Here is an 11,542-nt window from a genome sequence, read left to right on the forward strand (position 1 = left end):
CTATGAGGAAAAGGCAAACTGCAGTATTCAGTGTTCTTTAATATTATTGTGGATGTATGTAAAATCCTCCTTGTGGAGAAAGTGTTTGTCTAGCTAAACTGAACTAATTAACACACGGGTTCCAATCATAGTGAAGGAAAACATTCAAACAGCTCGCAGGTTATGAACAATAATCCTGTATTTCCTTGCTATTTATTTGATTAGCTTTACCACATACTGTTCAATTAAGTAGCCTTATTTTTATGGGCCAGTCAAAAAGATCAGTCAGAAGTAAAATTTTGATGTTTTATATTTGTGAAGGACCATAGGTGTTACACCGCTCAGATCACCCACTCCCAAATGGAAAGAACTGCCTCAGTCCAATGGATTTGCAATGATCAGACCGATAGAGGGGAGTAGGAACAGTACAAACACCAAGTAAACTGTTTTTCTGTCCCAGGGAACATAGATAATATGAAGGATGAGACTCAACAAGAGATGAAACATCCAATCTAGTGATGAATACCCTGTTATCTGGGACACACAGGCAGCTATACTCCAGACTTCACCTTGGACTTCCAGATCCCTGCGTCTCAGTTTGCCAGTGTAGATAATGGAGATAATATCTCAGTAGGGGTGTTTACAAGAGCCTGCTAAATATTATCTTTTGCACTCCTGGATATCTGTGCACAGAAGACAGCACTGGAGCATAAACTAATCAAGAAATGATCAATGTACGAGTAGGAGGTCGGGGTTGGAGGCAACAGCCAAGATGTGATTGCTCTGCAGTGATTCAGCACTTGCTCTTCATCATCCGTGCTGGACAGCATGGGAATCAACAGCTCACATGCTCTGAAGGGCTTTGCCTGCTGTCACAAAAATAGCTTCACCACCTGTAGGGACAACTAGACTTAGGGGGCAGCAGAGAGATAGTGCTGATATACCCAATTTCTGCATTGTTTGGTGTTTTATCTGTGCGAAGAGTCTATAGCTTAATTTGAAGGCAGTGTGCCTGTGCTGTACAAAAAGGAAACAGTGAGATGGGGCCCAAAACAACAGACATATATTTGTTTTGACTGCTCCAAGTGAGTTTGTCCCAATGTTTTTGGAGTGTGATAATACAACTGTGGAGGAAAATAGAAACTGCTATTGAAAACAAAAGATTAAAGCAACACAGAGAACTGCTCTCCTGCTTTGATTGGGATGAAAGGGAAATGGAACATTTTCTTTTTTGTTACCTTGTTTTCTGAACAGCAACATTCCAGAGTGAAACTTCATTCACCAGCCCAGCCATGCAATCAACCCCATAAGCAATGATACCATCTGTACCCTCACATCTTTTTCTTCTCTGCATGCTCCTTTTTTTCTTCTCTAACAGCACAGGTAAGAGTGGGCTTCTTTCCTTTCAAATTTAAGAAAAGTTACTCTGATTTTAGTCCTAGTGACACTGATGAGTACTTTTTGGTCATAATTGGCATCAAGATGCTATAGGATAGTTTCTTTCCAAGCATGAAATTATATCCTTAAACCACTGTTGGCTACATTTGCAAGCTGAAAGAAAGAATTCTGATGATTTGTCTTCAAATAGTAATCAACAGATGGGAATTTCTCTGTGTCTCATGCTGAAATCTTTGAGAAGCAGTTGTTAAGGCTTTGGAATTTTTTTTTCTTGATTTTTATTTTGGGTTTTTGATTGACTGGAATAATAAGTCTCTCTACAGCTTCACATTGCTATACTGTTAGCATTGTCTCTGTTAGTTGCAGGTTTGGTTCAGTGTCAGTCACGCAATAGTTTATTTCTTTAGCAGTTTGATCCTTCTCTGGCTTTTAGAATAGAATAGTTTTGGCTGGAAAGGACCTACAGTCACCATGTGTGTGACCTGTAGGTCACTGACCACTTCAGAGCTGGCCAGAAGTTAAAGCATATTATTAAGGGCATTGTCCAGTTACCACTTAAACTCTCAAGTGAAACATCATTACAGAGAGAACATGAATCTGGTTCTCCCCCCACTTATCCATGCTGACAGATAGGAATAATATCAGTACAAATATTGTATAAAGGAAGAATCAGCATTTAAATCAAAACCACTGCACATAGCTTACTGGATTAATAGCCTCTCTGCTGAGAGCAGCAATACCAGCTTTCTATGTAATTTCTAGTGAAGTGAGGACCACATGCATCCCTGCAAGACTGCAATACAGTTATGCTGAGGAAAAGCTTGTTTTCAGGTACCTACAGCGGCTGTTTCTTTAAGCACCAGGAAGGCACATAACTTCTTATCTGTTCCTCGTGGTCTAGATGAATGGCTGCTTCTCTCAGCAGATCTTAGCTGTTCTCATCAGCATTTTTATTTGTTTCTTTTTATCTTTTCTGTCCTCTTTTTGTGCTCACTAAACTACTGTGATCAAAGTCCTTATCTTTGCCTGTGCCTAAGCTTCTGATTTGCTCTTTATTTCTCCATTACGTGCTTGCTCTTCCAACTAATTTCTTGGAATATCAAATAGATCTTTGATTAGTCACAGTGAGAGGGGTTTGATTAGCAGCATTATGGCATTATGCATGCCTAGCACAATTTCACACTCACCACAACCCATTCTGAGTCATTCCCTGGAGTCCTGGGGAGCAGACAGGATTAAATGTGACCCATCTATTCATCTACTGCCCAGCCCACGCACCTAATGGCCAAAAGCATCCCTACGCCTGTGCATCCACATACCTCCACCACTCACTCCACATCACACTGTGCTTTGCCAGAAGATGCTATCTTTCAAAAAAACAACATGCTGCAGTTTGCAGGAGTCCTTTCTGAGTACCCAGCATTTCTGTGGACAGTCAGCATCACTGCTTTCAGTTATAACTCAGGCTAATTATGATTTTTCATTCGATGCCAGTGAGGCCACGAAGACCATTTCAGATGCCTAAAGAGGATCATTGCACTTGAGCCTGACTCCACCCAGACTGCTGCTATGTTAAACGAGCTATGGCAGCAATCAGCTGAGAGGGCATTGTTCTCTCTAGGGAGCTAGCTAGCTTTGGCTGCTTCCCTTTCAGCCCAGTCTCCCCCGCCAGCAATAGTTATGCACCAGACATCTATCAATATTTATCAACAAACATCTCCTTCCCCTCCAGGCTGATAAATCTCATTCTTATCTGTTGCCATACCCATGTCAGGATCTGAGACCACTCAGCTGAATCGCCTACTTCATTATATACCTGCCATTTTCTAACAGGATATTGTTTCCACTTCTTCCAGACTGAAGAATTTGGATAGAAAACCTGTATTGGTCATTTCTGTATGTTTCTTTAAAGTTAAGCTGCAATTCATCAAGATTGTGGAGCTCTTTCCAACTGCTTTGAGACACATCCCTCTTTCTGTACGTGCAGCCGATGGCTGAAGTTATTTAGAGAAGGAACTCTATTGTAACACTTACTCCTTGAAAATCTCTTGTTCAGTGTGCTCTGGGACACATTCTTATGGCATGCTGCTGTAAATGTTAGATAACCAAATAATTCAGGTGTATTTATATGAATCAACACTAATGTAATCAAGAAGAGAATATAGCCTGATAAACTATGTAAATATTGGAACTGGATACTCATTTATTTGTAAACCAGCTCGAAGCTACATTTATCCCAAGGAAAGATGAAATATCTGTAGTTTATTCATCTCTTAGCTGTATACAGACAGTACCAAATATTTCTTTGCTCCCTATGAATTTTATTCCTCTAAAGCATTCTGCAGCAGTCAGGCTGTAATAATTGCAGAAAGACTACCTTGTTGCACATTGTCACCAGGTAAGGAATAATGAAAGAAAACTTTGAAGTCATGGTTGACTGTTTCTACACAAATGATTGCCTGTCAGTCTTGGCTCTATGAGGTATTCAACATTCCTTACAAGAATATAAAAGGAAAATCAGATGTGAAAACATTTGCATCACAAATAGAGTTACACGAGTTAAGTTTCCTGACCTTATGCTCTGCAGTCCAGCAGGCAAAGAAAACCTTAGAAATTATGGCAAATTGTTTGGAATTAAATATTCAACTGGAAGTTTTCCTCAGAGTTCAGACAGAGCTAAACTTTGAACTTTTATGATCTCAAAAGGTTTTATTTCCTTTAAAATCATATCACTCACATTTATTTTTCCTATTTCCATTAGTTATGTGCTCACAGGTTCTAAGAGAATCTAAACACATCAGCCAACTTCAACAACTGATCAAACATTTTTGAAGATGACATATTGCCTAGGAAGTCATCTTCCTGACTTTCAGTCTAATTCATTGTGCTTCCCAGATTTAGATCATGGTGGAAATTTGGCTCTGGCTTACAGCCCTGCAAACCCAGTAACTTTAATGAGTTTCCGTGTGCATAAGTGAGGACATTCCACTTGACTTGCAGAGGCAGATGTTTCACCTTAATGACAGCTAATCTAAAAGCTATTTCTTTTACTATCATTTCCCTGCAGAAGATTAACTGTGTTATCATTGTGCTGCTTCTGCATCAAGCAATTTCCAATTTGCCAGGGCTCTGAGGAGTCTCTGTCACCATTAATTTAGTGTGTTACGTGAAATTATCACTAGCATTATCGTCTGCCTTTGGAGTTTTGGCTGTTTCCATCATATTTCAGCTGAACTGCTCTATGCTGGAATCTGTTGGTTCAGTCAGCCATTACTCAATGACACCTTAAGGAAAGTGACTCATGACTTTGAAGGCACAGCACTCCAAAGCTGTGAGATTTGGAAGGTTCTTTACCCTACTACTCCTGCTGTGGGTTCCAGGAATGACTTTTTCATATTCATTTTTTCTGTAGGATGCCAAAGAAAACCACAGACCTGCATCTGCCTCACACATATGTACAATTCTGACACCCCAAGCACAGGACTGGTGGTTTAATTTGGTCACAAAAGTGCTTGTAGGATATACAGGATGATATTGCTGTTTGTAGCATTCAGCAGTTGAGAATGTATGAGGACAAGTAGGGAACAAGTTGCCATCCCAAATGGCAAGGTTAGAGAACAGGAGCCAGTCCCAAAGCTATGTCAGCAGAGAGTGGAAGACAATCATGATCACAGTGATGTGATTTTCAGTTTCTCACCAAGGGAGTGGCAATAGATGTGCCAGTGAAAAAACAGCCTCTGTTCTCTCACTGCCATTGCCCAGTCTTTGCCTTGCCTTTTGTCATAGCCTGTGCCACTGACCCTCTGGGTTCCACATCTCAATGCAGATGTGGAACCTACACATCTAAGACTTATGCAACTATTTAGTTTTAAATTAATTTCATTTCCAAAGTTTATTTTGGGTATATGATGCACAGCCAAAACCTGCTTGAGACCTTGACAAGTCTACTCTGTGTTCCCAAGAACCATGGAGTACTTGTTCTGCATGCAATGCAAGACTGAGCTTAGCCTAGCAGATTAGCTGGAGCTTCAGGTGCCTTACCATCATTTTTGCATTTGCATATTTCCTACATGATTCCAAAAAAATCCAGAGTTACAGAGAATGAACTAGCATAAGGATTTCCCCACTGACTGTAAAGGAAATTAAGAACAGTATCTGATAATAAGTTTGCATGTCTCATTCCTGAACTGCATCACAGTAAATGAGAAAATTCAGCTGTAAAGCCAGAGGGGGAATGTAGGAGGGAGCAGGAAACACAGGAGGATGTTAATGATTCCATTCCATTCCTGGTGTGCATTTTGTTACACCCCTCAGCTGTACTTTTATCTCCAGGTCAGTGCTGCACATGCTAATGCAACCTAGCAAATATACTTTGTGGGTATCACATAGGATGATGTATAGGGATCTGAAGTCCCAAGGGAGCTGCATTTTCAGATCCAGATCAGTAGTGGATGAAATGAAAAGCTGACAGTGATTAGTATTTTCCCCACTTAAAATGACCATCTCATGGAGCATCTTGATTGCTTGGAAACCTCAGATGTCATTATAAGACACTCAAACACTGGTAATATACTCAATACATTCTCTAAAAGTCTCATTGAAGTCTTACAATATTAGGAACACCTCTGAGTGCTGGAAACGGTCTAGGGTTTGTTCTTACAGAGTTTTAACAATAGAAACATTCACACCTTGCCATTTTCTTTTTTGTGCAACCTTGCCAGAAGTATTTTTGAAATGCTGTTTCTTTTCTTCTCATGCATCATTTGTCCATTCTTGGGCAATAAAAGCTACTTACTGGAGAAAACAGGTAATTAGCCATCTACATAAATTGCCCTGTGACTACATCATTAATGTTTGGATGTTTTAATTGATTGCATTCTCAACTGTTTTGGATGGCTTAAATGCCAGCTAATGCAATCCAATTAAGCTTCCTAATAAACCTGACTGATGAACTGCAATATAATCACATATCAAGTAGAGATGTAGAGGGAAATGCCACAGAACTGACAGTTTAGAATAGATTGTGTCATTCTGAAAGACCCAAATCACTTCTCAACAGGGAGACTTCCAATTGACTGTAACTGGTGGTGGATCTGGTATCCAAGACCTGATTCAACAAACCTTTTAAGTCCACACTGAAGCCAACTCAGTGTTGTCGGCTTATCCTGGAGAAGGTGGAAATTTGATAGTTGTCTTTAGGTAGCAGCAACACAAAGGAAACTTTAGAATTTAAATAAACTCATACTGGAATATGATGCAAACTTCCAATAGTGCCCTGCAAGCAGCTTAAAGATGGCACAGTGTCTTTGTGTCAGCTCTGGAGGTCTTTTTCTAAGCCCAAAGAGAGGTTATAGATTTAATGGAGTAATCTGCATGAAATTCTCTGCTCTGTTCTGCCAGATGCCAAACAAGACATAATAGCTCCTCTGGCATCAATGTCGATTAATCTAATCTTGACTTTGATTCTCTGTGTGACTTTGTTTCATCTGTAAAATGAGGATAATGTACTATTTCAGATTTTCAAGTAAAATATCCTAAACTAATTTTGTTTGTAATCCACTTTCCCATACAGCAAAATAATGCAAAAATATACCTTTTAAGTCATGGGCATGTAATTTTAAAGTCTTGTGTCATTAAAAATGTAATTGCAATATTCATCACTATGCTGAAATTAAATGTATGGAAAATGAGACCCTGCCTTCCAGAAGAAGTCTTCTTGCCACAGATACTTGAAATATCTTTTGGAAGACTTAAAGCATGTTATGTAAAATGAGAACTTTCCTAAGAATGAGTTACTGCAATAGGAGAGACTTTTCTAAGTGCTAACAAGGTAGGAAATCATCTCATCCACTTAAGGACAGCATTGCTAGTGCCTGCTGCACAATCTGTTTTCCAGTCTAGGTATAAAATCTGATTTCAAATACAGTGGAAAGGGTTAATTCTCCCTGAGAAGTCTCTGAGCAGAGCAGTTAATTCATTGGGCATTCCAAGCCACCTGTGTGTGAGAGAGAATGTACAAGGGAGAGAGAGGGAGATGTAGGCACAGTACTTTGCAAGACCATTATTGGGAAGAGCCTGTTATAGAGATCAGTGCTGATAATAAGAATATGTATTTGCTTCTGACTGACAGAAAATGTGAAAGTTCCAATTACATCTCAGAAACTACACAAGCCACCTAACCTCTGCAGCTGAAAAACACTCTCCACAGACAGAGGTAAGACAACTTTCCATTTTTCCCTGCTTCTCTGTGCAAAGTGCATGCATTTAGAAGTTGATTGCAGAAATCATTGCATACCTTTTATACCTAATACCACTAGTGCCTGATTTTCTTTTTTTCTTCTGATGATGTTCAAAAGATCATTATCTCTAAGGGGAGGGTGAGTGAAGAGTTTTGAAACATCACCAAAACTTTCACAGAATCATAGAATGGTTTGGGTTGGAAGGGACCCTAAAGCTCATCCAGTTCCAAGCCCCCTGCCATCAGCAGGGACACCTTCCACTAGACCAGGTTGCTCAAAGCCTCATCCAGCCTGGATGAGGCTTTAAGGTTTTCCTGATTCTAATCTGTTCTAGATGTAGATCTACCAGGAGTTATTTACACTACACACACCTGGCAGCCAGCTAGCGGTAAGAAGATATTTGTGTACTGTGTTTTATTTGTCTTTTTTAATGCTGTTGACAGATAACAGGGTTACATGGCTCTCAGACAAACCCATTATCTCTGAGCACAATGAGTTATCCTCTGTTGTCTGCATCCCTGCTACAATAAATCAAAGGGTGGCATCCAGCCATTGTCCTGGAGTCATTCATTGCACTGATTTACTGGGGGCTAGGCTGTTTGGTTTTGGTTTAGGTTTTGTTTGGTTTGCTTTTTTTTTAATGTCACACTGTAGCTTCAGATTGTCTTCTGTATTTAAGGTAAAAGCGTATACTGGACTCATTTCTATCACAGTTTCTTAAATATTCCTTTCACTCTTCAGAAAACAACCACTTAGACTGAGGTTGAAGACATTTACTAGTGGTCAACAGTACTAGACTAGTGCATACCTTTGGTTACTAAACAAAACTAGTGATGTTGATAGTAAATCTGACCGGTTTAGACATGCATTATAAGTCTTGGTTCAGGTGGGCTTTCCTATTTAGATTAATTAATAAACACAGAAGGAATATCTTTGTATCTTTGTAACCTGAACATTGAAACTTGGGTCACAACAGAGGCGAGCTATCTTTCTAGAGTCATAGTACCTGATTGTACTAAAGACAAACAGGTAAGCAACAAGAGAATCTCTAAGGAGTCTCTTCAAAGAGTTTAGAAGCTACTCTCCATACCTCTGCCTCTCACACACACAAACATCTGCACTAAAGAAGAAATGCAAAATATTTCACATGCAAGTGACTTCAGATCTGGTATTGCACTTCTACCAGGATATGGGGATAGATACAGTTGCTGGATTGTACATGGTGAATAAAACTGAGCGAAAGGGGAAAAAAGATTTAACACATTTAAAAAAATCCACTCTTAACTGACCCATCTGTTCTGACTGCAAAATATTTGTTATCCATCAGTAGCAGAATCCAAAGCAATAGAATCAAAGTGAAATGCAAAGCTGCAATGCAAGGTAGCATAAGCATGTGCTTTGCTTATTAAACACATTCATTTGCATTCTTTATTGTGCCCCCACTAGAATTGAGGTGTGACCTAGTCCTAAAATTCTTGTAAGTTAAACAGAACACAATATCCCATATTTCTGTGTTTTCTTTTATTGGAAGAGGAAAGGGCTCAGAAAGGAAAAAAAAAACAGACATGTAGGACAAAAAAAGTGTGAAATTCATTGGTAAACTACTTGTCTTTGTTTTCTCACCTATGGATGACTTCTCAAAACATATCAGAGACAAGGAAACTATCTTTCCACAGAGCAGTTCTCATTGAATTACTATTGAAAGTACACTGTCACAACATCACAGGATGTTAGGGATTGGAAGGGACATCGAAAGATCATCTAGTCCAACCCCCCTGCCAGAGCAGGATCACCTACAGTAGGTCACACGGGAACACATATTACAGAATTTTTACTTGCTAGATTTTGCAGTGTGAGTCAGAGAAACTGCTGTCTATGTATGGTTTTTGTATATGTGCATACATTATAGAATTGGGAAATGAAACAGTAAGAAGTTTTCCAGCTAATCAGTTCTGGTTTCTAGAGCTAGAGTCAAAACATACAATCAACAAGTACTAAAGCAATGCGCTTTCTGCCAGATTTGTGCTGAATTTTCAGAGATGTTATTGCATGATGAAGTGCCAGGTTCTTTCCAGCCCTTCCTTGGAAGCTGCATCTGCATTATGCCCGTGTGCAGTAGTGCTGCTGCATCAAAATAGAGATAGCTCTTCATGCTTTGATGTCCCAGCAATACCCAGAACAGAAGCCGTGGCCAGGGGGCTAAGTTTATAGAAGAGTTACACATGGTAGCCACATCACTCTGCACTGGGAGCTGCCCTGAATTCCTGTGGAATGTCACATTGCAAGTAGCTGCCAAGACCAGCCCATTAGAGCCCTTCAAAAGCCTCCACAGTAACCACCTTGTACAGAGGTGATGTTGCAACAGAAGCTGCATGCCCACATCACTCAAAAGGCTTTAGATGACTGCCTAAAATCAAGACGTATACGTGACTTTTTGCACAGGCAAAGTACAAAACCCTGGTGTCCAGAGGTATGTGATTTTCTCTCATGTCTTCATATGGATCAGTTTATAAGGGGATAAGAGAGAGAGATGGATACCTTGTTCCCATGGTAACAATACTTAAGACACATCATTCTAAAGATTATGTCAGAAACACACCCTGTTTGGTTTTGATCGCTTTAGGACATGGAGTTGTTTATACCTTTGATGTAGCTGTTTAATACCTGCAGGAGAACCCCAGAGCACTGGCTGGGAAATAACAACCCTGTTGTTCGTGCAGTCCTTGATTTTCTTGGACTATAGAGAGCAGTAACCATTAGAACATCTAATCAGATGACCCAGCACATTAAATTACATCAATACTAAACACAACAAATTGTCTTAGTGCAACCTGAATACGTTTTTGGGAAAAGGTCATAGTTGGCACTGAGGAAAGACTGTGCAAGACCTCAGGATGGCAGGGAACTAAATTAGGTCATATATTTTCATATAATCCTAGCACAGGGTTTTTGAGGTACACATCACCAATGGTAAAGCACACAAATGCAGCAAAAAAAAATGCACAACCCTTCACAATGTTTATTTTTAGAATCAGTTCCTTCTACGTGAAGAGTTGAAGGTCAATTTGATGTTGTAGGCAACTAAGACATAGCAACCAAACTTCTGAGAAACATGGTAGTTTCCTCAAATACTATCTTCTCCCAGCACAGCGTCCCAGGTATAGCCATGGTTATTCTCCAAGGGAAATATCAAAACAAAATTATTCACAGCCCAGAATCAAGTACATTCTCCCAGACAAGTGAGGCACCAGCTTGACTATTTGCTGTTCAGGGCTGGAGTTCTCCAACCATAAATTCCTCCCAGACTTGAGAAACTTTCCCAAGAAAAGCATTGCAGAAAAACTCTAGACCAGCTCACTCTCTCTGTACCAGAGCCATGATAGTTCTGTGCAGTCTGGGATGCCTTATGCCTGAGGAAGCACCTCTTTAGTAATTAGTCATAACATGGGGTCTTAAAGTTGACAGTAAAAACATCCTAAGAGGAGGCAGTCATCCAGATTGGCAACTCAAGTCCCACCCCTCCACTATCCAAGTGTAAAAATCTGTGATTTAACACTTCTCTTTTAAAACTGCAACCCTGCCATTGCAAGCTCTGTACAAATCCAAATTCCAGTAACAGAAGCACCTCTAGTTACAAAGCAAGCAAAAAGGGAAAAATCCTTCCGAAGCAGCCCAGTGCAAACAGCAAATGCCTCATTGCTTCCTATGTTTTGCATCCAAATTGCTCTGGGAGAAGAGCATCAATTTCTTTCAGATCTTTGTGTTCTTACGCACCTCTTCAGATGGTGGGATGAGAATAGCTGCCTTCACACTTGACAGAAGCCTAAGTTAATATGACTCTGGGAGGAAAAAAAAAGGCAAATTCTCCTAGGGGTTTGAGGCAGTACTGACTAGAAGAGGAGGCTGAGACTCCTGGCAGAAGAAAG

The sequence above is a fragment of the Antrostomus carolinensis genome, unplaced genomic scaffold (genome assembly GCF_000700745.2).
Source record: "Antrostomus carolinensis isolate BGI_N321 unplaced genomic scaffold, ASM70074v2 scaffold12796, whole genome shotgun sequence".
NCBI lineage: Eukaryota > Metazoa > Chordata > Aves > Caprimulgiformes > Caprimulgidae > Antrostomus > Antrostomus carolinensis.